Here is a 26136-nt window from a genome sequence, read left to right as displayed (position 1 = left end):
CCCCCTTCGCCATCCTCAAACACGGTGACCTTCCCCTCCCCCAAGAAAAGGAAGGACGGGGCACCTTCCATTGCTTGACTGCTGCGTGCGTGCGTGCCTGACCTTGATTTGAATCAGGTGTCCCTAATCCATCCAACACAAACCCCCGATTCGACTCATCAGCTCGTTGGTAAAGACTCTCAAATAAGAGGGACATCAAAAAACGTGCTGTGACGGTGATGAGTCAGCCGGCCGGCAACCGACGCTTTTGTTCTTCTTTTTTCCCTATGCTCATATGACCGCAGCTTGCTGCTTTCTCTGTGGCACGGTCATCGTCAACGGTCACCTCATCGTCATTCTGTATGCGCTTCCTGCGTATTTCTGTATTCTCTGACAAAATTCCAGTGGTGTTGTTGGTTCTTCTATTAGTCACAACAATTCGCAGTCCCCAAAAAGGGGAAGCACACCGTTCCTGGAGGCACTGCAATACCAGGTCGATGCGTGGAGTGGACGGAGACCTGAAACTTTGAGGGATGGTACTAGCCACTCGCTCTACAACATCACCAAGGCTGGCCCCCCGATGGGCCCGGCGGTGGCGCTACAGCCACCGAAAGTACGAAATGGCTCGTAGCTCCCAAACCGCACGCCGCAGAACCAAGTGTCTTATATCATCGGAATCCTTGGCTCGAGCCGAGCGAGACGCATGCCTCGGATTCGAAGGTTGCGCTGGCGAAATTTTCGGGTATTTGGGATTTTGTGAAAAACCTACTTTTGCACACTAGTCCTAGGTCTTTTGCCCGATCTGGCCCAAACCAGTGCAGAAAGATTCTCTGGAGTCTGACTGTCCGTCCAGATCGGAAAAAAAGTGGGAATTTCGATTCAGCTTGGCGGCGGCAGGCCGAAACCTACGGGCTGGGCGAGGCGGGGTCTGCTAGAACGGCTATAGCTCTTGGACGGAACGAGACAATTTCACCCAAGCCGGTACACCCTCAGTCTGGGGTCAGGCGAGAAAGGACGCGGTGAATGGCCACCTAGTGGCGCTTTAAAATGAAAAAGCAACAACATGAGAGCGGCTATAGGCGAACGTATGTCGCGTGCTTTTTCACAGCACGCGCACGAGACAGTCGTACCATACGACAGAAAACCTCCATCCGAACAACTTTGCCTTTGGGACCACTGCTGTCAATCAACTCGTCCGTTGAATATCAAAGTTTGTGGGAAAAACCACATTCGGCAAACCGGTCGCAGGTTTCGACAACCTCGATGAAAACAGACGCAGTTCAGTTCTCTGAACTCTCCGGGTCACTGGCTGACACAGCAGAAAGAGACAGAAACATAACAAAACTGGTGCAACTTCACCCTTTGGGGCAGTGGGCGGCGCCACAAGCGTCAAGAACCGCACGCTTTTTCCCTCCACGCTATCTGCTTTTAACCAGTGTGTACAGGGGAGAGCGCGAACGCAGTCCTCCACTACCATAAATTATGCAGTCGAGATTCCCACATTTGGGGAATTCGCAGGGGTCAGCACAACCGGAGTGCAATGGCCGAGCCTCGCCCTGGGTGAACCACCTTCCTGATCATGGTGTCTCCCCTGCCAGGTAAGTATGAGTTGCCTGGCCTCCAGGCAGAGGCGCCCTATCCCCCTTCGCCATCCTCAAACACGGTGACCTTCCCCTCCCCCAAGAAAAGGAAGGACGGGGCACCTTCCATTGCTTGACTGCTGCGTGCGTGCGTGCCTGACCTTGATTTGAATCAGGTGTCCCTAATCCATCCAACACAAACCCCTGATTCGACTCATCAGCTCGTTGGTAAAGACTCTCAAATAAGAGGGACATCAAAAAACGTGCTGTGACGGTGATGAGTCAGCCGGCCGGCAACCGACGCTTTTGTTCTTCTTTTTTCCCTATGCTCATATGACCGCAGCTTGCTGCTTTCTCTGTGGCACGGTCATCGTCAATGGTCACCTCATCGTCATTCTGTATGCGCTTCCTGCGTATTTCTGTATTCTCTGACAAAATTCCAGTGGTGTTGTTGGTTCTTCTATTAGTCACAACAATTCGCAGTCCCCAAAAAGGGGAAGCACACCGTTCCTGGAGGCACTGCAATACCAGGTCGATGCGTGGAGTGGACGGAGCAAGCCCCGGTTCCGGCTCCATGTGCCAAAAATCAATTTAATATGCAGTCCCCGGATAGGGGACGTATCAGATATTAAACTGATAAGAACAGATACTACACTTGATCTTAGCCAAAAGGCCGAGAAGCGATGACACAATGACGCAGCGGCAGGGGAGCCGGCAAAGGCGACGCCCATCTGGGAAGCGGTGAGGGGGGGGAGGGTTGGCAAAGGCCGTACGTCGTAGAGACCTGAAACTTTGAGGGATGGTACTAGCCACTCGCTCTACAACATCACCAAGGCTGGCCCCCCGATGGGCCCGGCGGTGGCGCTACAGCCACCGAAAGTACGAAATGGCTCGTAGCTCCCAAACCGCACGCCGCAGAACCAAGTGTCTTATATCATCGGAATCCTTGGCTCGAGCCGAGCGAGACGCATGCCTCGGATTCGAAGGTTGCGCTGGCGAAATTTTCGGGTATTTGGGATTTTGTGAAAAACCTACTTTTGCACACTAGTCCTAGGTCTTTTGCCCGATCTGGCCCAAACCAGTGCAGAAAGATTCTCTGGAGTCTGACTGTCCGTCCAGATCGGAAAAAAAGTGGGAATTTCGATTCAGCTTGGCGGCGGCAGGCCGAAACCTACGGGCTGGGCGAGGCGGGGTCTGCTAGAACGGCTATAGCTCTTGGACGGAACGAGACAATTTCACCCAAGCCGGTACACCCGTGCACGGGCTCAGTCTGGGGTCAGGCGAGAAAGGACGCGGTGAATGGCCACCTAGTGGCGCTTTAAAATGAAAAAGCAACAACATGAGAGCGGCTATAGGCGAACGTATGTCGCGTGCTTTTTCACAGCACGCGCACGAGACAGTCGTACCATACGACAGAAAACCTCCATCCGAACAACTTTGCCTTTGGGACCACTGCTGTCAATCAACTCGTCCGTTGAATATCAAAGTTTGTGGGAAAAACCACATTCGGCAAACCGGTCGCAGGTTTCGACAACCTCGATGAAAACAGACGCAGTTCAGTTCTCTGAACTCTCCGGGTCACTGGCTGACACAGCAGAAAGAGACAGAAACATAACAAAACTGGTGCAACTTCACCCTTTGGGGCAGTGGGCGGCGCCACAAGCGTCAAGAACCGCACGCTTTTTCCCTCCACGCTATCTGCTTTTAACCAGTGTGTACAGGGGAGAGCGCGAACGCAGTCCCCCACTACCATAAATTATGCAGTCGAGATTCCCACATTTGGGGAATTCGCAGGGGTCAGCACAACCGGAGTGCAATGGCCGAGCCTCGCCCTGGGTGAACCACCTTCCTGATCATGGTGTCTCCCCTGCCAGGTAAGTATGAGTTGCCTGGCCTCCAGGCAGAGGCGCCCTATCCCCCTTCGCCATCCTCAAACACGGTGACCTTCCCCTCCCCCAAGAAAAGGAAGGACGGGGCACCTTCCATTGCTTGACTGCTGCGTGCGTGCGTGCCTGACCTTGATTTGAATCAGGTGTCCCTAATCCATCCAACACAAACCCCCGATTCGACTCATCAGCTCGTTGGTAAAGACTCTCAAATAAGAGGGACATCAAAAAACGTGCTGTGACGGTGATGAGTCAGCCGGCCGGCAACCGACGCTTTTGTTCTTCTTTTTTCCCTATGCTCATATGACCGCAGCTTGCTGCTTTCTCTGTGGCACGGTCATCGTCAACGGTCACCTCATCGTCATTCTGTATGCGCTTCCTGCGTATTTCTGTATTCTCTGACAAAATTCCAGTGGTGTTGTTGGTTCTTCTATTAGTCACAACAATTCGCAGTCCCCAAAAAGGGGAAGCACACCGTTCCTGGAGGCACTGCAATACCAGGTCGATGCGTGGAGTGGACGGAGACCTGAAACTTTGAGGGATGGTACTAGCCACTCGCTCTACAACATCACCAAGGCTGGCCCCCCGATGGGCCCGGCGGTGGCGCTACAGCCACCGAAAGTACGAAATGGCTCGTAGCTCCCAAACCGCACGCCGCAGAACCAAGTGTCTTATATCATCGGAATCCTTGGCTCGAGCCGAGCGAGACGCATGCCTCGGATTCGAAGGTTGCGCTGGCGAAATTTTCGGGTATTTGGGATTTTGTGAAAAACCTACTTTTGCACACTAGTCCTAGGTCTTTTGCCCGATCTGGCCCAAACCAGTGCAGAAAGATTCTCTGGAGTCTGACTGTCCGTCCAGATCGGAAAAAAAGTGGGAATTTCGATTCAGCTTGGCGGCGGCAGGCCGAAACCTACGGGCTGGGCGAGGCGGGGTCTGCTAGAACGGCTATAGCTCTTGGACGGAACGAGACAATTTCACCCAAGCCGGTACACCCGTGCACGGGCTCAGTCTGGGGTCAGGCGAGAAAGGACGCGGTGAATGGCCACCTAGTGGCGCTTTAAAATGAAAAAGCAACAACATGAGAGCGGCTATAGGCGAACGTATGTCGCGTGCTTTTTCACAGCACGCGCACGAGACAGTCGTACCATACGACAGAAAACCTCCATCCGAACAACTTTGCCTTTGGGACCACTGCTGTCAATCAACTCGTCCGTTGAATATCAAAGTTTGTGGGAAAAACCACATTCGGCAAACCGGTCGCAGGTTTCGACAACCTCGATGAAAACAGACGCAGTTCAGTTCTCTGAACTCTCCGGGTCACTGGCTGACACAGCAGAAAGAGACAGAAACATAACAAAACTGGTGCAACTTCACCCTTTGGGGCAGTGGGCGGCGCCACAAGCGTCAAGAACCGCACGCTTTTTCCCTCCACGCTATCTGCTTTTAACCAGTGTGTACAGGGGAGAGCGCGAACGCAGTCCCCCACTACCATAAATTATGCAGTCGAGATTCCCACATTTGGGGAATTCGCAGGGGTCAGCACAACCGGAGTGCAATGGCCGAGCCTCGCCCTGGGTGAACCACCTTCCTGATCATGGTGTCTCCCCTGCCAGGTAAGTATGAGTTGCCTGGCCTCCAGGCAGAGGCGCCCTATCCCCCTTCGCCATCCTCAAACACGGTGACCTTCCCCTCCCCCAAGAAAAGGAAGGACGGGGCACCTTCCATTGCTTGACTGCTGCGTGCGTGCGTGCCTGACCTTGATTTGAATCAGGTGTCCCTAATCCATCCAACACAAACCCCCGATTCGACTCATCAGCTCGTTGGTAAAGACTCTCAAATAAGAGGGACATCAAAAAACGTGCTGTGACGGTGATGAGTCAGCCGGCCGGCAACCGACGCTTTTGTTCTTCTTTTTTCCCTATGCTCATATGACCGCAGCTTGCTGCTTTCTCTGTGGCACGGTCATCGTCAACGGTCACCTCATCGTCATTCTGTATGCGCTTCCTGCGTATTTCTGTATTCTCTGACAAAATTCCAGTGGTGTTGTTGGTTCTTCTATTAGTCACAACAATTCGCAGTCCCCAAAAAGGGGAAGCACACCGTTCCTGGAGGCACTGCAATACCAGGTCGATGCGTGGAGTGGACGGAGACCTGAAACTTTGAGGGATGGTACTAGCCACTCGCTCTACAACATCACCAAGGCTGGCCCCCCGATGGGCCCGGCGGTGGCGCTACAGCCACCGAAAGTACGAAATGGCTCGTAGCTCCCAAACCGCACGCCGCAGAACCAAGTGTCTTATATCATCGGAATCCTTGGCTCGAGCCGAGCGAGACGCATGCCTCGGATTCGAAGGTTGCGCTGGCGAAATTTTCGGGTATTTGGGATTTTGTGAAAAACCTACTTTTGCACACTAGTCCTAGGTCTTTTGCCCGATCTGGCCCAAACCAGTGCAGAAAGATTCTCTGGAGTCTGACTGTCCGTCCAGATCGGAAAAAAAGTGGGAATTTCGATTCAGCTTGGCGGCGGCAGGCCGAAACCTACGGGCTGGGCGAGGCGGGGTCTGCTAGAACGGCTATAGCTCTTGGACGGAACGAGACAATTTCACCCAAGCCGGTACACCCTCAGTCTGGGGTCAGGCGAGAAAGGACGCGGTGAATGGCCACCTAGTGGCGCTTTAAAATGAAAAAGCAACAACATGAGAGCGGCTATAGGCGAACGTATGTCGCGTGCTTTTTCACAGCACGCGCACGAGACAGTCGTACCATACGACAGAAAACCTCCATCCGAACAACTTTGCCTTTGGGACCACTGCTGTCAATCAACTCGTCCGTTGAATATCAAAGTTTGTGGGAAAAACCACATTCGGCAAACCGGTCGCAGGTTTCGACAACCTCGATGAAAACAGACGCAGTTCAGTTCTCTGAACTCTCCGGGTCACTGGCTGACACAGCAGAAAGAGACAGAAACATAACAAAACTGGTGCAACTTCACCCTTTGGGGCAGTGGGCGGCGCCACAAGCGTCAAGAACCGCACGCTTTTTCCCTCCACGCTATCTGCTTTTAACCAGTGTGTACAGGGGAGAGCGCGAACGCAGTCCCCCACTACCATAAATTATGCAGTCGAGATTCCCACATTTGGGGAATTCGCAGGGGTCAGCACAACCGGAGTGCAATGGCCGAGCCTCGCCCTGGGTGAACCACCTTCCTGATCATGGTGTCTCCCCTGCCAGGTAAGTATGAGTTGCCTGGCCTCCAGGCAGAGGCGCCCTATCCCCCTTCGCCATCCTCAAACACGGTGACCTTCCCCTCCCCCAAGAAAAGGAAGGACGGGGCACCTTCCATTGCTTGACTGCTGCGTGCGTGCGTGCCTGACCTTGATTTGAATCAGGTGTCCCTAATCCATCCAACACAAACCCCTGATTCGACTCATCAGCTCGTTGGTAAAGACTCTCAAATAAGAGGGACATCAAAAAACGTGCTGTGACGGTGATGAGTCAGCCGGCCGGCAACCGACGCTTTTGTTCTTCTTTTTTCCCTATGCTCATATGACCGCAGCTTGCTGCTTTCTCTGTGGCACGGTCATCGTCAATGGTCACCTCATCGTCATTCTGTATGCGCTTCCTGCGTATTTCTGTATTCTCTGACAAAATTCCAGTGGTGTTGTTGGTTCTTCTATTAGTCACAACAATTCGCAGTCCCCAAAAAGGGGAAGCACACCGTTCCTGGAGGCACTGCAATACCAGGTCGATGCGTGGAGTGGACGGAGCAAGCCCCGGTTCCGGCTCCATGTGCCAAAAATCAATTTAATATGCAGTCCCCGGATAGGGGACGTATCAGATATTAAACTGATAAGAACAGATACTACACTTGATCTTAGCCAAAAGGCCGAGAAGCGATGACACAATGACGCAGCGGCAGGGGAGCCGGCAAAGGCGACGCCCATCTGGGAAGCGGTGAGGGGGGGGAGGGTTGGCAAAGGCCGTACGTCGTAGAGACCTGAAACTTTGAGGGATGGTACTAGCCACTCGCTCTACAACATCACCAAGGCTGGCCCCCCGATGGGCCCGGCGGTGGCGCTACAGCCACCGAAAGTACGAAATGGCTCGTAGCTCCCAAACCGCACGCCGCAGAACCAAGTGTCTTATATCATCGGAATCCTTGGCTCGAGCCGAGCGAGACGCATGCCTCGGATTCGAAGGTTGCGCTGGCGAAATTTTCGGGTATTTGGGATTTTGTGAAAAACCTACTTTTGCACACTAGTCCTAGGTCTTTTGCCCGATCTGGCCCAAACCAGTGCAGAAAGATTCTCTGGAGTCTGACTGTCCGTCCAGATCGGAAAAAAAGTGGGAATTTCGATTCAGCTTGGCGGCGGCAGGCCGAAACCTACGGGCTGGGCGAGGCGGGGTCTGCTAGAACGGCTATAGCTCTTGGACGGAACGAGACAATTTCACCCAAGCCGGTACACCCGTGCACGGGCTCAGTCTGGGGTCAGGCGAGAAAGGACGCGGTGAATGGCCACCTAGTGGCGCTTTAAAATGAAAAAGCAACAACATGAGAGCGGCTATAGGCGAACGTATGTCGCGTGCTTTTTCACAGCACGCGCACGAGACAGTCGTACCATACGACAGAAAACCTCCATCCGAACAACTTTGCCTTTGGGACCACTGCTGTCAATCAACTCGTCTGTTGAATATCAAAGTTTGTGGGAAAAACCACATTCGGCAAACCGGTCGCAGGTTTCGACAACCTCGATGAAAACAGACGCAGTTCAGTTCTCTGAACTCTCCGGGTCACTGGCTGACACAGCAGAAAGAGACAGAAACATAACAAAACTGGTGCAACTTCACCCTTTGGGGCAGTGGGCGGCGCCACAAGCGTCAAGAACCGCACGCTTTTTCCCTCCACGCTATCTGCTTTTAACCAGAGTGTACAGGGGAGAGCGCGAACGCAGTCCCCCACTACCATAAATTATGCAGTCGAGATTCCCACATTTGGGGAATTCGCAGGGGTCAGCACAACCGGAGTGCAATGGCCGAGCCTCGCCCTGGGTGAACCACCTTCCTGATCATGGTGTCTCCCCTGCCAGGTAAGTATGAGTTGCCTGGCCTCCAGGCAGAGGCGCCCTATCCCCCTTCGCCATCCTCAAACACGGTGACCTTCCCCTCCCCCAAGAAAAGGAAGGACGGGGCACCTTCCATTGCTTGACTGCTGCGTGCGTGCGTGCCTGACCTTGATTTGAATCAGGTGTCCCTAATCCATCCAACACAAACCCCCGATTCGACTCATCAGCTCGTTGGTAAAGACTCTCAAATAAGAGGGACATCAAAAAACGTGCTGTGACGGTGATGAGTCAGCCGGCCGGCAACCGACGCTTTTGTTCTTCTTTTTTCCCTATGCTCATATGACCGCAGCTTGCTGCTTTCTCTGTGGCACGGTCATCGTCAACGGTCACCTCATCGTCATTCTGTATGCGCTTCCTGCGTATTTCTGTATTCTCTGACAAAATTCCAGTGGTGTTGTTGGTTCTTCTATTAGTCACAACAATTCGCAGTCCCCAAAAAGGGGAAGCACACCGTTCCTGGAGGCACTGCAATACCAGGTCGATGCGTGGAGTGGACGGAGACCTGAAACTTTGAGGGATGGTACTAGCCACTCGCTCTACAACATCACCAAGGCTGGCCCCCCGATGGGCCCGGCGGTGGCGCTACAGCCACCGAAAGTACGAAATGGCTCGTAGCTCCCAAACCGCACGCCGCAGAACCAAGTGTCTTATATCATCGGAATCCTTGGCTCGAGCCGAGCGAGACGCATGCCTCGGATTCGAAGGTTGCGCTGGCGAAATTTTCGGGTATTTGGGATTTTGTGAAAAACCTACTTTTGCACACTAGTCCTAGGTCTTTTGCCCGATCTGGCCCAAACCAGTGCAGAAAGATTCTCTGGAGTCTGACTGTCCGTCCAGATCGGAAAAAAAGTGGGAATTTCGATTCAGCTTGGCGGCGGCAGGCCGAAACCTACGGGCTGGGCGAGGCGGGGTCTGCTAGAACGGCTATAGCTCTTGGACGGAACGAGACAATTTCACCCAAGCCGGTACACCCTCAGTCTGGGGTCAGGCGAGAAAGGACGCGGTGAATGGCCACCTAGTGGCGCTTTAAAATGAAAAAGCAACAACATGAGAGCGGCTATAGGCGAACGTATGTCGCGTGCTTTTTCACAGCACGCGCACGAGACAGTCGTACCATACGACAGAAAACCTCCATCCGAACAACTTTGCCTTTGGGACCACTGCTGTCAATCAACTCGTCCGTTGAATATCAAAGTTTGTGGGAAAAACCACATTCGGCAAACCGGTCGCAGGTTTCGACAACCTCGATGAAAACAGACGCAGTTCAGTTCTCTGAACTCTCCGGGTCACTGGCTGACACAGCAGAAAGAGACAGAAACATAACAAAACTGGTGCAACTTCACCCTTTGGGGCAGTGGGCGGCGCCACAAGCGTCAAGAACCGCACGCTTTTTCCCTCCACGCTATCTGCTTTTAACCAGTGTGTACAGGGGAGAGCGCGAACGCAGTCCCCCACTACCATAAATTATGCAGTCGAGATTCCCACATTTGGGGAATTCGCAGGGGTCAGCACAACCGGAGTGCAATGGCCGAGCCTCGCCCTGGGTGAACCACCTTCCTGATCATGGTGTCTCCCCTGCCAGGTAAGTATGAGTTGCCTGGCCTCCAGGCAGAGGCGCCCTATCCCCCTTCGCCATCCTCAAACACGGTGACCTTCCCCTCCCCCAAGAAAAGGAAGGACGGGGCACCTTCCATTGCTTGACTGCTGCGTGCGTGCGTGCCTGACCTTGATTTGAATCAGGTGTCCCTAATCCATCCAACACAAACCCCTGATTCGACTCATCAGCTCGTTGGTAAAGACTCTCAAATAAGAGGGACATCAAAAAACGTGCTGTGACGGTGATGAGTCAGCCGGCCGGCAACCGACGCTTTTGTTCTTCTTTTTTCCCTATGCTCATATGACCGCAGCTTGCTGCTTTCTCTGTGGCACGGTCATCGTCAATGGTCACCTCATCGTCATTCTGTATGCGCTTCCTGCGTATTTCTGTATTCTCTGACAAAATTCCAGTGGTGTTGTTGGTTCTTCTATTAGTCACAACAATTCGCAGTCCCCAAAAAGGGGAAGCACACCGTTCCTGGAGGCACTGCAATACCAGGTCGATGCGTGGAGTGGACGGAGCAAGCCCCGGTTCCGGCTCCATGTGCCAAAAATCAATTTAATATGCAGTCCCCGGATAGGGGACGTATCAGATATTAAACTGATAAGAACAGATACTACACTTGATCTTAGCCAAAAGGCCGAGAAGCGATGACACAATGACGCAGCGGCAGGGGAGCCGGCAAAGGCGACGCCCATCTGGGAAGCGGTGAGGGGGGGGAGGGTTGGCAAAGGCCGTACGTCGTAGAGACCTGAAACTTTGAGGGATGGTACTAGCCACTCGCTCTACAACATCACCAAGGCTGGCCCCCCGATGGGCCCGGCGGTGGCGCTACAGCCACCGAAAGTACGAAATGGCTCGTAGCTCCCAAACCGCACGCCGCAGAACCAAGTGTCTTATATCATCGGAATCCTTGGCTCGAGCCGAGCGAGACGCATGCCTCGGATTCGAAGGTTGCGCTGGCGAAATTTTCGGGTATTTGGGATTTTGTGAAAAACCTACTTTTGCACACTAGTCCTAGGTCTTTTGCCCGATCTGGCCCAAACCAGTGCAGAAAGATTCTCTGGAGTCTGACTGTCCGTCCAGATCGGAAAAAAAGTGGGAATTTCGATTCAGCTTGGCGGCGGCAGGCCGAAACCTACGGGCTGGGCGAGGCGGGCTCTGCTAGAACGGCTATAGCTCTTGGACGGAACGAGACAATTTCACCCAAGCCGGTACACCCATGCACGGGCTCAGTCTGGGGTCAGGCGAGAAAGGACGCGGTGAATGGCCACCTAGTGGCGCTTTAAAATGAAAAAGCAACAACATGAGAGCGGCTATAGGCGAACGTATGTCGCGTGCTTTTTCACAGCACGCGCACGAGACAGTCGTACCATACGACAGAAAACCTCCATCCGAACAACTTTGCCTTTGGGACCACTGCTGTCAATCAACTCGTCCGTTGAATATCAAAGTTTGTGGGAAAAACCACATTCGGCAAACCGGTCGCAGGTTTCGACAACCTCGATGAAAACAGACGCAGTTCAGTTCTCTGAACTCTCCGGGTCACTGGCTGACACAGCAGAAAGAGACAGAAACATAACAAAACTGGTGCAACTTCACCCTTTGGGGCAGTGGGCGGCGCCACAAGCGTCAAGAACCGCACGCTTTTTCCCTCCACGCTATCTGCTTTTAACCAGTGTGTACAGGGGAGAGCGCGAACGCAGTCCCCCACTACCATAAATTATGCAGTCGAGATTCCCACATTTGGGGAATTCGCAGGGGTCAGCACAACCGGAGTGCAATGGCCGAGCCTCGCCCTGGGTGAACCACCTTCCTGATCATGGTGTCTCCCCTGCCAGGTAAGTATGAGTTGCCTGGCCTCCAGGCAGAGGCGCCCTATCCCCCTTCGCCACCCTCAAACACGGTGACCTTCCCCTCCCCCAAGAAAAGGAAGGACGGGGCACCTTCCATTGCTTGACTGCTGCGTGCGTGCGTGCCTGACCTTGATTTGAATCAGGTGTCCCTAATCCATCCAACACAAACCCCCGATTCGACTCATCAGCTCGTTGGTAAAGACTCTCAAATAAGAGGGACATCAAAAAACGTGCTGTGACGGTGATGAGTCAGCCGGCCGGCAACCGACGCTTTTGTTCTTCTTTTTTCCCTATGCTCATATGACCGCAGCTTGCTGCTTTCTCTGTGGCACGGTCATCGTCAACGGTCACCTCATCGTCATTCTGTATGCGCTTCCTGCGTATTTCTGTATTCTCTGACAAAATTCCAGTGGTGTTGTTGGTTCTTCTATTAGTCACAACAATTCGCAGTCCCCAAAAAGGGGAAGCACACCGTTCCTGGAGGCACTGCAATACCAGGTCGATGCGTGGAGTGGACGGAGCAAGCCCCGGTTCCGGCTCCATGTGCCAAAAATCAATTTAATATGCAGTCCCCGGATAGGGGACGTATCAGATATTAAACTGATAAGAACAGATACTACACTTGATCTTAGCCAAAAGGCCGAGAAGCGATGACACAATGACGCAGCGGCAGGGGAGCCGGCAAAGGCGACGCCCATCTGGGAAGCGGTGAGGGGGGGGAGGGTTGGCAAAGGCAGTACGTCGTAGAGACCTGAAACTTTGAGGGATGGTACTAGCCACTCGCTCTACAACATCACCAAGGCTGGCCCCCCGATGGGCCCGGCGGTGGCGCTACAGCCACCGAAAGTACGAAATGGCTCGTAGCTCCCAAACCGCACGCCGCAGAACCAAGTGTCTTATATCATCGGAATCCTTGGCTCGAGCCGAGCGAGACGCATGCCTCGGATTCGAAGGTTGCGCTGGCGAAATTTTCGGGTATTTGGGATTTTGTGAAAAACCTACTTTTGCACACTAGTCCTAGGTCTTTTGCCCGATCTGGCCCAAACCAGTGCAGAAAGATTCTCTGGAGTCTGACTGTCCGTCCAGATCGGAAAAAAAGTGGGAATTTCGATTCAGCTTGGCGGCGGCAGGCCGAAACCTACGGGCTGGGCGAGGCGGGGTCTGCTAGAACGGCTATAGCTCTTGGACGGAACGAGACAATTTCACCCAAGCCGGTACACCCGTGCACGGGCTCAGTCTGGGGTCAGGCGAGAAAGGACGCGGTGAATGGCCACCTAGTGGCGCTTTAAAATGAAAAAGCAACAACATGAGAGCGGCTATAGGCGAACGTATGTCGCGTGCTTTTTCACAGCACGCGCACGAGACAGTCGTACCATACGACAGAAAACCTCCATCCGAACAACTTTGCCTTTGGGACCACTGCTGTCAATCAACTCGTCCGTTGAATATCAAAGTTTGTGGGAAAAACCACATTCGGCAAACCGGTCGCAGGTTTCGACAACCTCGATGAAAACAGACGCAGTTCAGTTCTCTGAACTCTCCGGGTCACTGGCTGACACAGCAGAAAGAGACAGAAACATAACAAAACTGGTGCAACTTCACCCTTTGGGGCAGTGGGCGGCGCCACAAGCGTCAAGAACCGCACGCTTTTTCCCTCCACGCTATCTGCTTTTAACCAGTGTGTACAGGGGAGAGCGCGAACGCAGTCCCCCACTACCATAAATTATGCAGTCGAGATTCCCACATTTGGGGAATTCGCAGGGGTCAGCACAACCGGAGTGCAATGGCCGAGCCTCGCCCTGGGTGAACCACCTTCCTGATCATGGTGTCTCCCCTGCCAGGTAAGTATGAGTTGCCTGGCCTCCAGGCAGAGGCGCCCTATCCCCCTTCGCCATCCTCAAACACGGTGACCTTCCCCTCCCCCAAGAAAAGGAAGGACGGGGCACCTTCCATTGCTTGACTGCTGCGTGCGTGCGTGCCTGACCTTGATTTGAATCAGGTGTCCCTAATCCATCCAACACAAACCCCTGATTCGACTCATCAGCTCGTTGGTAAAGACTCTCAAATAAGAGGGACATCAAAAAACGTGCTGTGACGGTGATGAGTCAGCCGGCCGGCAACCGACGCTTTTGTTCTTCTTTTTTCCCTATGCTCATATGACCGCAGCTTGCTGCTTTCTCTGTGGCACGGTCATCGTCAACGGTCACCTCATCGTCATTCTGTATGCGCTTCCTGCGTATTTCTGTATTCTCTGACAAAATTCCAGTGGTGTTGTTGGTTCTTCTATTAGTCACAACAATTCGCAGTCCCCAAAAAGGGGAAGCACACCGTTCCTGGAGGCACTGCAATACCAGGTCGATGCGTGGAGTGGACGGAGCAAGCCCCGGTTCCGGCTCCATGTGCCAAAAATCAATTTAATATGCAGTCCCCGGATAGGGGACGTATCAGATATTAAACTGATAAGAACAGATACTACACTTGATCTTAGCCAAAAGGCCGAGAAGCGATGACACAATGACGCAGCGGCAGGGGAGCCGGCAAAGGCGACGCCCATCTGGGAAGCGGTGAGGGGGGGGAGGGTTGGCAAAGGCCGTACGTCGTAGAGACCTGAAACTTTGAGGGATGGTACTAGCCACTCGCTCTACAACATCACCAAGGCTGGCCCCCCGATGGGCCCGGCGGTGGCGCTACAGCCACCGAAAGTACGAAATGGCTCGTAGCTCCCAAACCGCACGCCGCAGAACCAAGTGTCTTATATCATCGGAATCCTTGGCTCGAGCCGAGCGAGACGCATGCCTCGGATTCGAAGGTTGCGCTGGCGAAATTTTCGGGTATTTGGGATTTTGTGAAAAACCTACTTTTGCACACTAGTCCTAGGTCTTTTGCCCGATCTGGCCCAAACCAGTGCAGAAAGATTCTCTGGAGTCTGACTGTCCGTCCAGATCGGAAAAAAAGTGGGAATTTCGATTCAGCTTGGCGGCGGCAGGCCGAAACCTACGGGCTGGGCGAGGCGGGGTCTGCTAGAACGGCTATAGCTCTTGGACGGAACGAGACAATTTCACCCAAGCCGGTACACCCGTGCACGGGCTCAGTCTGGGGTCAGGCGAGAAAGGACGCGGTGAATGGCCACCTAGTGGCGCTTTAAAATGAAAAAGCAACAACATGAGAGCGGCTATAGGCGAACGTATGTCGCGTGCTTTTTCACAGCACGCGCACGAGACAGTCGTACCATACGACAGAAAACCTCCATCCGAACAACTTTGCCTTTGGGACCACTGCTGTCAATCAACTCGTCCGTTGAATATCAAAGTTTGTGGGAAAAACCACATTCGGCAAACCGGTCGCAGGTTTCGACAACCTCGATGAAAACAGACGCAGTTCAGTTCTCTGAACTCTCCGGGTCACTGGCTGACACAGCAGAAAGAGACAGAAACATAACAAAACTGGTGCAACTTCACCCTTTGGGGCAGTGGGCGGCGCCACAAGCGTCAAGAACCGCACGCTTTTTCCCTCCACGCTATCTGCTTTTAACCAGTGTGTACAGGGGAGAGCGCGAACGCAGTCCCCCACTACCATAAATTATGCAGTCGAGATTCCCACATTTGGGGAATTCGCAGGGGTCAGCACAACCGGAGTGCAATGGCCGAGCCTCGCCCTGGGTGAACCACCTTCCTGATCATGGTGTCTCCCCTGCCAGGTAAGTATGAGTTGCCTGGCCTCCAGGCAGAGGCGCCCTATCCCCCTTCGCCATCCTCAAACACGGTGACCTTCCCCTCCCCCAAGAAAAGGAAGGACGGGGCACCTTCCATTGCTTGACTGCTGCGTGCGTGCGTGCCTGACCTTGATTTGAATCAGGTGTCCCTAATCCATCCAACACAAACCCCTGATTCGACTCATCAGCTCGTTGGTAAAGACTCTCAAATAAGAGGGACATCAAAAAACGTGCTGTGACGGTGATGAGTCAGCCGGCCGGCAACCGACGCTTTTGTTCTTCTTTTTTCCCTATGCTCATATGACCGCAGCTTGCTGCTTTCTCTGTGGCACGGTCATCGTCAACGGTCACCTCATCGTCATTCTGTATGCGCTTCCTGCGTATTTCTGTATTCTCTGACAAAATTCCAGTGGTGTTGTTGGTTCTTCTATTAGTCACAACAATTCGCAGTCCCCAAAAAGGGGAAGCACACCGTTCCTGGAGGCACTGCAATACCAGGTCGATGCGTGGAGTGGACGGAGCAAGCCCCGGTTCCGGCTCCATGTGCCAAAAATCAATTTAATATGCAGTCCCCGGATAGGGGACGTATCAGATATTAAACTGATAAGAACAGATACTACACTTGATCTTAGCCAAAAGGCCGAGAAGCGATGACACAATGACGCAGCGGCAGGGGAGCCGGCAAAGGCGACGCCCATCTGGGAAGCGGTGAGGGGGGGGAGGGTTGGCAAAGGCCGTACGTCGTAGAGACCTGAAACTTTGAGGGATGGTACTAGCCACTCGCTCTACAACATCACCAAGGCTGGCCCCCCGATGGGCCCGGCGGTGGCGCTACAGCCACCGAAAGTACGAAATGGCTCGTAGCTCCCAAACCGCACGCCGCAGAACCAAGTGTCTTATATCATCGGAATCCTTGGCTCGAGCCGAGCGAGACGCATGCCTCGGATTCGAAGGTTGCGCTGGCGAAATTTTCGGGTATTTGGGATTTTGTGAAAAACCTACTTTTGCACACTAGTCCTAGGTCTTTTGCCCGATCTGGCCCAAACCAGTGCAGAAAGATTCTCTGGAGTCTGACTGTCCGTCCAGATCGGAAAAAAAGTGGGAATTTCGATTCAGCTTGGCGGCGGCAGGCCGAAACCTACGGGCTGGGCGAGGCGGGGTCTGCTAGAACGGCTATAGCTCTTGGACGGAACGAGACAATTTCACCCAAGCCGGTACACCCGTGCACGGGCTCAGTCTGGGGTCAGGCGAGAAAGGACGCGGTGAATGGCCACCTAGTGGCGCTTTAAAATGAAAAAGCAACAACATGAGAGCGGCTATAGGCGAACGTATGTCGCGTGCTTTTTCACAGCACGCGCACGAGACAGTCGTACCATACGACAGAAAACCTCCATCCGAACAACTTTGCCTTTGGGACCACTGCTGTCAATCAACTCGTCCGTTGAATATCAAAGTTTGTGGGAAAAACCACATTCGGCAAACCGGTCGCAGGTTTCGACAACCTCGATGAAAACAGACGCAGTTCAGTTCTCTGAACTCTCCGGGTCACTGGCTGACACAGCAGAAAGAGACAGAAACATAACAAAACTGGTGCAACTTCACCCTTTGGGGCAGTGGGCGGCGCCACAAGCGTCAAGAACCGCACGCTTTTTCCCTCCACGCTATCTGCTTTTAACCAGTGTGTACAGGGGAGAGCGCGAACGCAGTCCCCCACTACCATAAATTATGCAGTCGAGATTCCCACATTTGGGGAATTCGCAGGGGTCAGCACAACCGGAGTGCAATGGCCGAGCCTCGCCCTGGGTGAACCACCTTCCTGATCATGGTGTCTCCCCTGCCAGGTAAGTATGAGTTGCCTGGCCTCCAGGCAGAGGCGCCCTATCCCCCTTCGCCATCCTCAAACACGGTGACCTTCCCCTCCCCCAAGAAAAGGAAGGACGGGGCACCTTCCATTGCTTGACTGCTGCGTGCGTGCGTGCCTGACCTTGATTTGAATCAGGTGTCCCTAATCCATCCAACACAAACCCCCGATTCGACTCATCAGCTCGTTGGTAAAGACTCTCAAATAAGAGGGACATCAAAAAACGTGCTGTGACGGTGATGAGTCAGCCGGCCGGCAACCGACGCTTTTGTTCTTCTTTTTTCCCTATGCTCATATGACCGCAGCTTGCTGCTTTCTCTGTGGCACGGTCATCGTCAACGGTCACCTCATCATCATTCTGTATGCGCTTCCTGCGTATTTCTGTATTCTCTGACAAAATTCCAGTGGTGTTGTTGGTTCTTCTATTAGTCACAACAATTCGCAGTCCCCAAAAAGGGGAAGCACACCGTTCCTGGAGGCACTGCAATACCAGGTCGATGCGTGGAGTGGACGGAGCAAGCCCCGGTTCCGGCTCCATGTGCCAAAAATCAATTTAATATGCAGTCCCCGGATAGGGGACGTATCAGATATTAAACTGATAAGAACAGATACTACACTTGATCTTAGCCAAAAGGCCGAGAAGCGATGACACAATGACGCAGCGGCAGGGGAGCCGGCAAAGGCGACGCCCATCTGGGAAGCGGTGAGGGGGGGGAGGGTTGGCAAAGGCCGTACGTCGTAGAGACCTGAAACTTTGAGGGATGGTACTAGCCACTCGCTCTACAACATCACCAAGGCTGGCCCCCCGATGGGCCCGGCGGTGGCGCTACAGCCACCGAAAGTACGAAATGGCTCGTAGCTCCCAAACCGCACGCCGCAGAACCAAGTGTCTTATATCATCGGAATCCTTGGCTCGAGCCGAGCGAGACGCATGCCTCGGATTCGAAGGTTGCGCTGGCGAAATTTTCGGGTATTTGGGATTTTGTGAAAAACCTACTTTTGCACACTAGTCCTAGGTCTTTTGCCCGATCTGGCCCAAACCAGTGCAGAAAGATTCTCTGGAGTCTGACTGTCCGTCCAGATCGGAAAAAAAGTGGGAATTTCGATTCAGCTTGGCGGCGGCAGGCCGAAACCTACGGGCTGGGCGGGGTCTGCTAGAACGGCTATAGCTCTTGGACGGAACGAGACAATTTCACCCAAGCCGGTACACCCGTGCACGGGCTCAGTCTGGGGTCAGGCGAGAAAGGACGCGGTGAATGGCCACCTAGTGGCGCTTTAAAATGAAAAAGCAACAACATGAGAGCGGCTATAGGCGAACGTATGTCGCGTGCTTTTTCACAGCACGCGCACGAGACAGTCGTACCATACGACAGAAAACCTCCATCCGAACAACTTTGCCTTTGGGACCACTGCTGTCAATCAACTCGTCCGTTGAATATCAAAGTTTGTGGGAAAAACCACATTCGGCAAACCGGTCGCAGGTTTCGACAACCTCGATGAAAACAGACGCAGTTCAGTTCTCTGAACTCTCCGGGTCACTGGCTGACACAGCAGAAAGAGACAGAAACATAACAAAACTGGTGCAACTTCACCCTTTGGGGCAGTGGGCGGCGCCACAAGCGTCAAGAACCGCACGCTTTTTCCCTCCACGCTATCTGCTTTTAACCAGTGTGTACAGGGGAGAGCGCGAACGCAGTCCCCCACTACCATAAATTATGCAGTCGAGATTCCCACATTTGGGGAATTCGCAGGGGTCAGCACAACCGGAGTGCAATGGCCGAGCCTCGCCCTGGGTGAACCACCTTCCTGATCATGGTGTCTCCCCTGCCAGGTAAGTATGAGTTGCCTGGCCTCCAGGCAGAGGCGCCCTATCCCCCTTCGCCATCCTCAAACACGGTGACCTTCCCCTCCCCCAAGAAAAGGAAGGACGGGGCACCTTCCATTGCTTGACTGCTGCGTGCGTGCGTGCCTGACCTTGATTTGAATCAGGTGTCCCTAATCCATCCAACACAAACCCCCGATTCGACTCATCAGCTCGTTGGTAAAGACTCTCAAATAAGAGGGACATCAAAAAACGTGCTGTGACGGTGATGAGTCAGCCGGCCGGCAACCGACGCTTTTGTTCTTCTTTTTTCCCTATGCTCATATGACCGCAGCTTGCTGCTTTCTCTGTGGCACGGTCATCGTCAACGGTCACCTCATCGTCATTCTGTATGCGCTTCCTGCGTATTTCTGTATTCTCTGACAAAATTCCAGTGGTGTTGTTGGTTCTTCTATTAGTCACAACAATTCGCAGTCCCCAAAAAGGGGAAGCACACCGTTCCTGGAGGCACTGCAATACCAGGTCGATGCGTGGAGTGGACGGAGCAAGCCCCGGTTCCGGCTCCATGTGCCAAAAATCAATTTAATATGCAGTCCCCGGATAGGGGACGTATCAGATATTAAACTGATAAGAACAGATACTACACTTGATCTTAGCCAAAAGGCCGAGAAGCGATGACACAATGACGCAGCGGCAGGGGAGCCGGCAAAGGCGACGCCCATCTGGGAAGCGGTGAGGGGGGGGAGGGTTGGCAAAGGCCGTACGTCGTAGAGACCTGAAACTTTGAGGGATGGTACTAGCCACTCGCTCTACAACATCACCAAGGCTGGCCCCCCGATGGGCCCGGCGGTGGCGCTACAGCCACCGAAAGTACGAAATGGCTCGTAGCTCCCAAACCGCACGCCGCAGAACCAAGTGTCTTATATCATCGGAATCCTTGGCTCGAGCCGAGCGAGACGCATGCCTCGGATTCGAAGGTTGCGCTGGCGAAATTTTCGGGTATTTGGGATTTTGTGAAAAACCTACTTTTGCACACTAGTCCTAGGTCTTTTGCCCGATCTGGCCCAAACCAGTGCAGAAAGATTCTCTGGAGTCTGACTGTCCGTCCAGATCGGAAAAAAAGTGGGAATTTCGATTCAGCTTGGCGGCGGCAGGCCGAAACCTACGGGCTGGGCGAGGCGGGGTCTGCTAGAACGGCTATAGCTCTTGGACGGAACGAGACAATTTCACCCAAGCCGGTACACCCGTGCACGGGCTCAGTCTGGGGTCAGGCGAGAAAGGACGCGGTGAATGGCCACCTAGTGGCGCTTTAAAATGAAAAAGCAACAACATGAGAGCGGCTATAGGCGAACGTATGTCGCGTGCTTTTTCACAGCACGCGCACGAGACAGTCGTACCATACGACAGAAAACCTCCATCCGAACAACTTTGCCTTTGGGACCACTGCTGTCAATCAACTCGTCCGTTGAATATCAAAGTTTGTGGGAAAAACCACATTCGGCAAACCGGTCGCAGGTTTCGACAACCTCGATGAAAACAGACGCAGTTCAGTTCTCTGAACTCTCCGGGTCACTGGCTGACACAGCAGAAAGAGACAGAAACATAACAAAACTGGTGCAACTTCACCCTTTGGGGCAGTGGGCGGCGCCACAAGCGTCAAGAACCGCACGCTTTTTCCCTCCACGCTATCTGCTTTTAACCAGTGTGTACAGGGGAGAGCGCGAACGCAGTCCCCCACTACCATAAATTATGCAGTCGAGATTCCCACATTTGGGGAATTCGCAGGGGTCAGCACAACCGGAGTGCAATGGCCGAGCCTCGCCCTGGGTGAACCACCTTCCTGATCATGGTGTCTCCCCTGCCAGGTAAGTATGAGTTGCCTGGCCTCCAGGCAGAGGCGCCCTATCCCCCTTCGCCATCCTCAAACACGGTGACCTTCCCCTCCCCCAAGAAAAGGAAGGACGGGGCACCTTCCATTGCTTGACTGCTGCGTGCGTGCGTGCCTGACCTTGATTTGAATCAGGTGTCCCTAATCCATCCAACACAAACCCCCGATTCGACTCATCAGCTCGTTGGTAAAGACTCTCAAATAAGAGGGACATCAAAAAACGTGCTGTGACGGTGATGAGTCAGCCGGCCGGCAACCGACGCTTTTGTTCTTCTTTTTTCCCTATGCTCATATGACCGCAGCTTGCTGCTTTCTCTGTGGCACGGTCATCGTCAACGGTCACCTCATCGTCATTCTGTATGCGCTTCCTGCGTATTTCTGTATTCTCTGACAAAATTCCAGTGGTGTTGTTGGTTCTTCTATTAGTCACAACAATTCGCAGTCCCCAAAAAGGGGAAGCACACCGTTCCTGGAGGCACTGCAATACCAGGTCGATGCGTGGAGTGGACGGAGCAAGCCCCGGTTCCGGCTCCATGTGCCAAAAATCAATTTAATATGCAGTCCCCGGATAGGGGACGTATCAGATATTAAACTGATAAGAACAGATACTACACTTGATCTTAGCCAAAAGGCCGAGAAGCGATGACACAATGACGCAGCGGCAGGGGAGCCGGCAAAGGCGACGCCCATCTGGGAAGCGGTGAGGGGGGGGAGGGTTGGCAAAGGCCGTACGTCGTAGAGACCTGAAACTTTGAGGGATGGTACTAGCCACTCGCTCTACAACATCACCAAGGCTGGCCCCCCGATGGGCCCGGCGGTGGCGCTACAGCCACCGAAAGTACGAAATGGCTCGTAGCTCCCAAACCGCACGCCGCAGAACCAAGTGTCTTATATCATCGGAATCCTTGGCTCGAGCCGAGCGAGACGCATGCCTCGGATTCGAAGGTTGCGCTGGCGAAATTTTCGGGTATTTGGGATTTTGTGAAAAACCTACTTTTGCACACTAGTCCTAGGTCTTTTGCCCGATCTGGCCCAAACCAGTGCAGAAAGATTCTCTGGAGTCTGACTGTCCGTCCAGATCGGAAAAAAAGTGGGAATTTCGATTCAGCTTGGCGGCGGCAGGCCGAAACCTACGGGCTGGGCGAGGCGGGGTCTGCTAGAACGGCTATAGCTCTTGGACGGAACGAGACAATTTCACCCAAGCCGGTACACCCGTGCACGGGCTCAGTCTGGGGTCAGGCGAGAAAGGACGCGGTGAATGGCCACCTAGTGGCGCTTTAAAATGAAAAAGCAACAACATGAGAGCGGCTATAGGCGAACGTATGTCGCGTGCTTTTTCACAGCACGCGCACGAGACAGTCGTACCATACGACAGAAAACCTCCATCCGAACAACTTTGCCTTTGGGACCACTGCTGTCAATCAACTCGTCCGTTGAATATCAAAGTTTGTGGGAAAAACCACATTCGGCAAACCGGTCGCAGGTTTCGACAACCTCGATGAAAACAGACGCAGTTCAGTTCTCTGAACTCTCCGGGTCACTGGCTGACACAGCAGAAAGAGACAGAAACATAACAAAACTGGTGCAACTTCACCCTTTGGGGCAGTGGGCGGCGCCACAAGCGTCAAGAACCGCACGCTTTTTCCCTCCACGCTATCTGCTTTTAACCAGTGTGTACAGGGGAGAGCGCGAACGCAGTCCCCCACTACCATAAATTATGCAGTCGAGATTCCCACATTTGGGGAATTCGCAGGGGTCAGCACAACCGGAGTGCAATGGCCGAGCCTCGCCCTGGGTGAACCACCTTCCTGATCATGGTGTCTCCCCTGCCAGGTAAGTATGAGTTGCCTGGCCTCCAGGCAGAGGCGCCCTATCCCCCTTCGCCATCCTCAAACACGGTGACCTTCCCCTCCCCCAAGAAAAGGAAGGACGGGGCACCTTCCATTGCTTGACTGCTGCGTGCGTGCGTGCCTGACCTTGATTTGAATCAGGTGTCCCTAATCCATCCAACACAAACCCCTGATTCGACTCATCAGCTCGTTGGTAAAGACTCTCAAATAAGAGGGACATCAAAAAACGTGCTGTGACGGTGATGAGTCAGCCGGCCGGCAACCGACGCTTTTGTTCTTCTTTTTTCCCTATGCTCATATGACCGCAGCTTGCTGCTTTCTCTGTGGCACGGTCATCGTCAACGGTCACCTCATCGTCATTCTGTATGCGCTTCCTGCGTATTTCTGTATTCTCTGACAAAATTCCAGTGGTGTTGTTGGTTCTTCTATTAGTCACAACAATTCGCAGTCCCCAAAAAGGGGAAGCACACCGTTCCTGGAGGCACTGCAATACCAGGTCGATGCGTGGAGTGGACGGAGCAAGCCCCGGTTCCGGCTCCATGTGCCAAAAATCAATTTAATATGCAGTCCCCGGATAGGGGACGTATCAGATATTAAACTGATAAGAACAGATACTACACTTGATCTTAGCCAAAAGGCCGAGAAGCGATGACACAATGACGCAGCGGCAGGGGAGCCGGCAAAGGCGACGCCCATCTGGGAAGCGGTGAGGGGGGGGAGGGTTGGCAAAGGCCGTACGTCGTAGAGACCTGAAACTTTGAGGGATGGTACTAGCCACTCGCTCTACAACATCACCAAGGCTGGCCCCCCGATGGGCCCGGCGGTGGCGCTACAGCCACCGAAAGTACGAAATGGCTCGTAGCTCCCAAACCGCACGCCGCAGAACCAAGTGTCTTATATCATCGGAATCCTTGGCTCGAGCCGAGCGAGACGCATGCCTCGGATTCGAAGGTTGCGCTGGCGAAATTTTCGGGTATTTGGGATTTTGTGAAAAACCTACTTTTGCACACTAGTCCTAGGTCTTTTGCCCGATCTGGCCCAAACCAGTGCAGAAAGATTCTCTGGAGTCTGACTGTCCGTCCAGATCGGAAAAAAAGTGGGAATTTCGATTCAGCTTGGCGGCGGCAGGCCGAAACCTACGGGCTGGGCGAGGCGGGGTCTGCTAGAACGGCTATAGCTCTTGGACGGAACGAGACAATTTCACCCAAGCCGGTACACCCGTGCACGGGCTCAGTCTGGGGTCAGGCGAGAAAGGACGCGGTGAATGGCCACCTAGTGGCGCTTTAAAATGAAAAAGCAACAACATGAGAGCGGCTATAGGCGAACGTATGTCGCGTGCTTTTTCACAGCACGCGCACGAGACAGTCGTACCATACGACAGAAAACCTCCATCCGAACAACTTTGCCTTTGGGACCACTGCTGTCAATCAACTCGTCCGTTGAATATCAAAGTTTGTGGGAAAAACCACATTCGGCAAACCGGTCGCAGGTTTCGACAACCTCGATGAAAACAGACGCAGTTCAGTTCTCTGAACTCTCCGGGTCACTGGCTGACACAGCAGAAAGAGACAGAAACATAACAAAACTGGTGCAACTTCACCCTTTGGGGCAGTGGGCGGCGCCACAAGCGTCAAGAACCGCACGCTTTTTCCCTCCACGCTATCTGCTTTTAACCAGTGTGTACAGGGGAGAGCGCGAACGCAGTCCCCCACTACCATAAATTATGCAGTCGAGATTCCCACATTTGGGGAATTCGCAGGGGTCAGCACAACCGGAGTGCAATGGCCGAGCCTCGCCCTGGGTGAACCACCTTCCTGATCATGGTGTCTCCCCTGCCAGGTAAGTATGAGTTGCCTGGCCTCCAGGCAGAGGCGCCCTATCCCCCTTCGCCATCCTCAAACACGGTGACCTTCCCCTCCCCCAAGAAAAGGAAGGACGGGGCACCTTCCATTGCTTGACTGCTGCGTGCGTGCGTGCCTGACCTTGATTTGAATCAGGTGTCCCTAATCCATCCAACACAAACCCCTGATTCGACTCATCAGCTCGTTGGTAAAGACTCTCAAATAAGAGGGACATCAAAAAACGTGCTGTGACGGTGATGAGTCAGCCGGCCGGCAACCGACGCTTTTGTTCTTCTTTTTTCCCTATGCTCATATGACCGCAGCTTGCTGCTTTCTCTGTGGCACGGTCATCGTCAACGGTCACCTCATCGTCATTCTGTATGCGCTTCCTGCGTATTTCTGTATTCTCTGACAAAATTCCAGTGGTGTTGTTGGTTCTTCTATTAGTCACAACAATTCGCAGTCCCCAAAAAGGGGAAGCACACCGTTCCTGGAGGCACTGCAATACCAGGTCGATGCGTGGAGTGGACGGAGCAAGCCCCGGTTCCGGCTCCATGTGCCAAAAATCAATTTAATATGCAGTCCCCGGATAGGGGACGTATCAGATATTAAACTGATAAGAACAGATACTACACTTGATCTTAGCCAAAAGGCCGAGAAGCGATGACACAATGACGCAGCGGCAGGGCAGCCGGCAAAGGCGACGCCCATCTGGGAAGCGGGGAGGGGGGGGAGGGTTGGCAAAGGCCGTACGTCGTAGAGACCTGAAACTTTGAGGGATGGTACTAGCCACTCGCTCTACAACATCACCAAGGCTGGCCCCCCGATGGGCCCGGCGGTGGCGCTACAGCCACCGAAAGTACGAAATGGCTCGTAGCTCCCAAACCGCACGCCGCAGAACCAAGTGTCTTATATCATCGGAATCCTTGGCTCGAGCCGAGCGAGACGCATGCCTCGGATTCGAAGGTTGCGCTGGCGAAATTTTCGGGTATTTGGGATTTTGTGAAAAACCTACTTTTGCACACTAGTCCTAGGTCTTTTGCCCGATCTGGCCCAAACCAGTGCAGAAAGATTCTCTGGAGTCTGACTGTCCGTCCAGATCGGAAAAAAAGTGGGAATTTCGATTCAGCTTGGCGGC

The 26136-nt window shown here is 53.5% G+C and overlaps 25 non-coding genes across 25 annotated transcripts; all 25 read right to left on the bottom strand.

Annotated features, from left to right (window-relative positions):
* Nucleotides 1–1421: 1421 nt before the first annotated feature.
* Nucleotides 1422–1585, bottom strand: LOC137067357 (U1 spliceosomal RNA). Its single transcript, XR_010903155.1, has one exon. It is a non-coding gene; the product is annotated as a U1 spliceosomal RNA (small nuclear RNA).
* A 468-nt stretch (nt 1586–2053) lies between these two features.
* LOC137066708 (U2 spliceosomal RNA) lies at nt 2054–2244 on the bottom strand. The gene has a single exon (XR_010902603.1). It is a non-coding gene; the product is annotated as a U2 spliceosomal RNA (small nuclear RNA).
* Nucleotides 2245–3277: 1033 nt separating this feature from the next.
* Nucleotides 3278–3441, bottom strand: LOC137067192 (U1 spliceosomal RNA). The gene has a single exon (XR_010903005.1). It is a non-coding gene; the product is annotated as a U1 spliceosomal RNA (small nuclear RNA).
* A 1464-nt stretch (nt 3442–4905) lies between these two features.
* On the bottom strand, nt 4906–5069 carry LOC137067191 (U1 spliceosomal RNA). The gene has a single exon (XR_010903004.1). It is a non-coding gene; the product is annotated as a U1 spliceosomal RNA (small nuclear RNA).
* A 1454-nt stretch (nt 5070–6523) lies between these two features.
* Nucleotides 6524–6687, bottom strand: LOC137067190 (U1 spliceosomal RNA). Its single transcript, XR_010903003.1, has one exon. It is a non-coding gene; the product is annotated as a U1 spliceosomal RNA (small nuclear RNA).
* A 468-nt stretch (nt 6688–7155) lies between these two features.
* Nucleotides 7156–7346, bottom strand: LOC137066707 (U2 spliceosomal RNA). The gene has a single exon (XR_010902602.1). It is a non-coding gene; the product is annotated as a U2 spliceosomal RNA (small nuclear RNA).
* Nucleotides 7347–8379: 1033 nt separating this feature from the next.
* Nucleotides 8380–8543, bottom strand: LOC137067189 (U1 spliceosomal RNA). The gene has a single exon (XR_010903002.1). It is a non-coding gene; the product is annotated as a U1 spliceosomal RNA (small nuclear RNA).
* A 1454-nt stretch (nt 8544–9997) lies between these two features.
* Nucleotides 9998–10161, bottom strand: LOC137067186 (U1 spliceosomal RNA). The gene has a single exon (XR_010903000.1). It is a non-coding gene; the product is annotated as a U1 spliceosomal RNA (small nuclear RNA).
* Nucleotides 10162–10629: 468 nt separating this feature from the next.
* LOC137066706 (U2 spliceosomal RNA) lies at nt 10630–10820 on the bottom strand. Its single transcript, XR_010902601.1, has one exon. It is a non-coding gene; the product is annotated as a U2 spliceosomal RNA (small nuclear RNA).
* Nucleotides 10821–11853: 1033 nt separating this feature from the next.
* LOC137067185 (U1 spliceosomal RNA) lies at nt 11854–12017 on the bottom strand. Its single transcript, XR_010902999.1, has one exon. It is a non-coding gene; the product is annotated as a U1 spliceosomal RNA (small nuclear RNA).
* Nucleotides 12018–12485: 468 nt separating this feature from the next.
* Nucleotides 12486–12676, bottom strand: LOC137066705 (U2 spliceosomal RNA). The gene has a single exon (XR_010902600.1). It is a non-coding gene; the product is annotated as a U2 spliceosomal RNA (small nuclear RNA).
* A 1033-nt stretch (nt 12677–13709) lies between these two features.
* Nucleotides 13710–13873, bottom strand: LOC137067184 (U1 spliceosomal RNA). Its single transcript, XR_010902998.1, has one exon. It is a non-coding gene; the product is annotated as a U1 spliceosomal RNA (small nuclear RNA).
* A 468-nt stretch (nt 13874–14341) lies between these two features.
* Nucleotides 14342–14532, bottom strand: LOC137066704 (U2 spliceosomal RNA). Its single transcript, XR_010902599.1, has one exon. It is a non-coding gene; the product is annotated as a U2 spliceosomal RNA (small nuclear RNA).
* A 1033-nt stretch (nt 14533–15565) lies between these two features.
* Nucleotides 15566–15729, bottom strand: LOC137067183 (U1 spliceosomal RNA). The gene has a single exon (XR_010902997.1). It is a non-coding gene; the product is annotated as a U1 spliceosomal RNA (small nuclear RNA).
* Nucleotides 15730–16197: 468 nt separating this feature from the next.
* LOC137066702 (U2 spliceosomal RNA) lies at nt 16198–16388 on the bottom strand. Its single transcript, XR_010902598.1, has one exon. It is a non-coding gene; the product is annotated as a U2 spliceosomal RNA (small nuclear RNA).
* A 1033-nt stretch (nt 16389–17421) lies between these two features.
* LOC137067182 (U1 spliceosomal RNA) lies at nt 17422–17585 on the bottom strand. Its single transcript, XR_010902996.1, has one exon. It is a non-coding gene; the product is annotated as a U1 spliceosomal RNA (small nuclear RNA).
* Nucleotides 17586–18053: 468 nt separating this feature from the next.
* On the bottom strand, nt 18054–18244 carry LOC137066700 (U2 spliceosomal RNA). The gene has a single exon (XR_010902596.1). It is a non-coding gene; the product is annotated as a U2 spliceosomal RNA (small nuclear RNA).
* Nucleotides 18245–19272: 1028 nt separating this feature from the next.
* LOC137067181 (U1 spliceosomal RNA) lies at nt 19273–19436 on the bottom strand. Its single transcript, XR_010902995.1, has one exon. It is a non-coding gene; the product is annotated as a U1 spliceosomal RNA (small nuclear RNA).
* A 468-nt stretch (nt 19437–19904) lies between these two features.
* On the bottom strand, nt 19905–20095 carry LOC137066699 (U2 spliceosomal RNA). Its single transcript, XR_010902595.1, has one exon. It is a non-coding gene; the product is annotated as a U2 spliceosomal RNA (small nuclear RNA).
* A 1033-nt stretch (nt 20096–21128) lies between these two features.
* On the bottom strand, nt 21129–21292 carry LOC137067180 (U1 spliceosomal RNA). The gene has a single exon (XR_010902994.1). It is a non-coding gene; the product is annotated as a U1 spliceosomal RNA (small nuclear RNA).
* A 468-nt stretch (nt 21293–21760) lies between these two features.
* On the bottom strand, nt 21761–21951 carry LOC137066698 (U2 spliceosomal RNA). The gene has a single exon (XR_010902594.1). It is a non-coding gene; the product is annotated as a U2 spliceosomal RNA (small nuclear RNA).
* Nucleotides 21952–22984: 1033 nt separating this feature from the next.
* Nucleotides 22985–23148, bottom strand: LOC137067179 (U1 spliceosomal RNA). The gene has a single exon (XR_010902993.1). It is a non-coding gene; the product is annotated as a U1 spliceosomal RNA (small nuclear RNA).
* Nucleotides 23149–23616: 468 nt separating this feature from the next.
* Nucleotides 23617–23807, bottom strand: LOC137066697 (U2 spliceosomal RNA). Its single transcript, XR_010902593.1, has one exon. It is a non-coding gene; the product is annotated as a U2 spliceosomal RNA (small nuclear RNA).
* A 1033-nt stretch (nt 23808–24840) lies between these two features.
* On the bottom strand, nt 24841–25004 carry LOC137067178 (U1 spliceosomal RNA). The gene has a single exon (XR_010902992.1). It is a non-coding gene; the product is annotated as a U1 spliceosomal RNA (small nuclear RNA).
* Nucleotides 25005–25472: 468 nt separating this feature from the next.
* Nucleotides 25473–25663, bottom strand: LOC137066696 (U2 spliceosomal RNA). Its single transcript, XR_010902592.1, has one exon. It is a non-coding gene; the product is annotated as a U2 spliceosomal RNA (small nuclear RNA).
* Between the last annotated feature and the right edge of the window lie 473 nt (nt 25664–26136).

This window comes from Pseudorasbora parva, unplaced genomic scaffold, assembly GCF_024679245.1.
Source record: "Pseudorasbora parva isolate DD20220531a unplaced genomic scaffold, ASM2467924v1 scaffold_33, whole genome shotgun sequence".
NCBI classification, from domain to species: domain Eukaryota; kingdom Metazoa; phylum Chordata; class Actinopteri; order Cypriniformes; family Gobionidae; genus Pseudorasbora; species Pseudorasbora parva.
The sequence above is the reverse complement of the archived record's forward strand: the minus strand, read 5'-3'. Positions and strand labels throughout refer to the sequence as shown.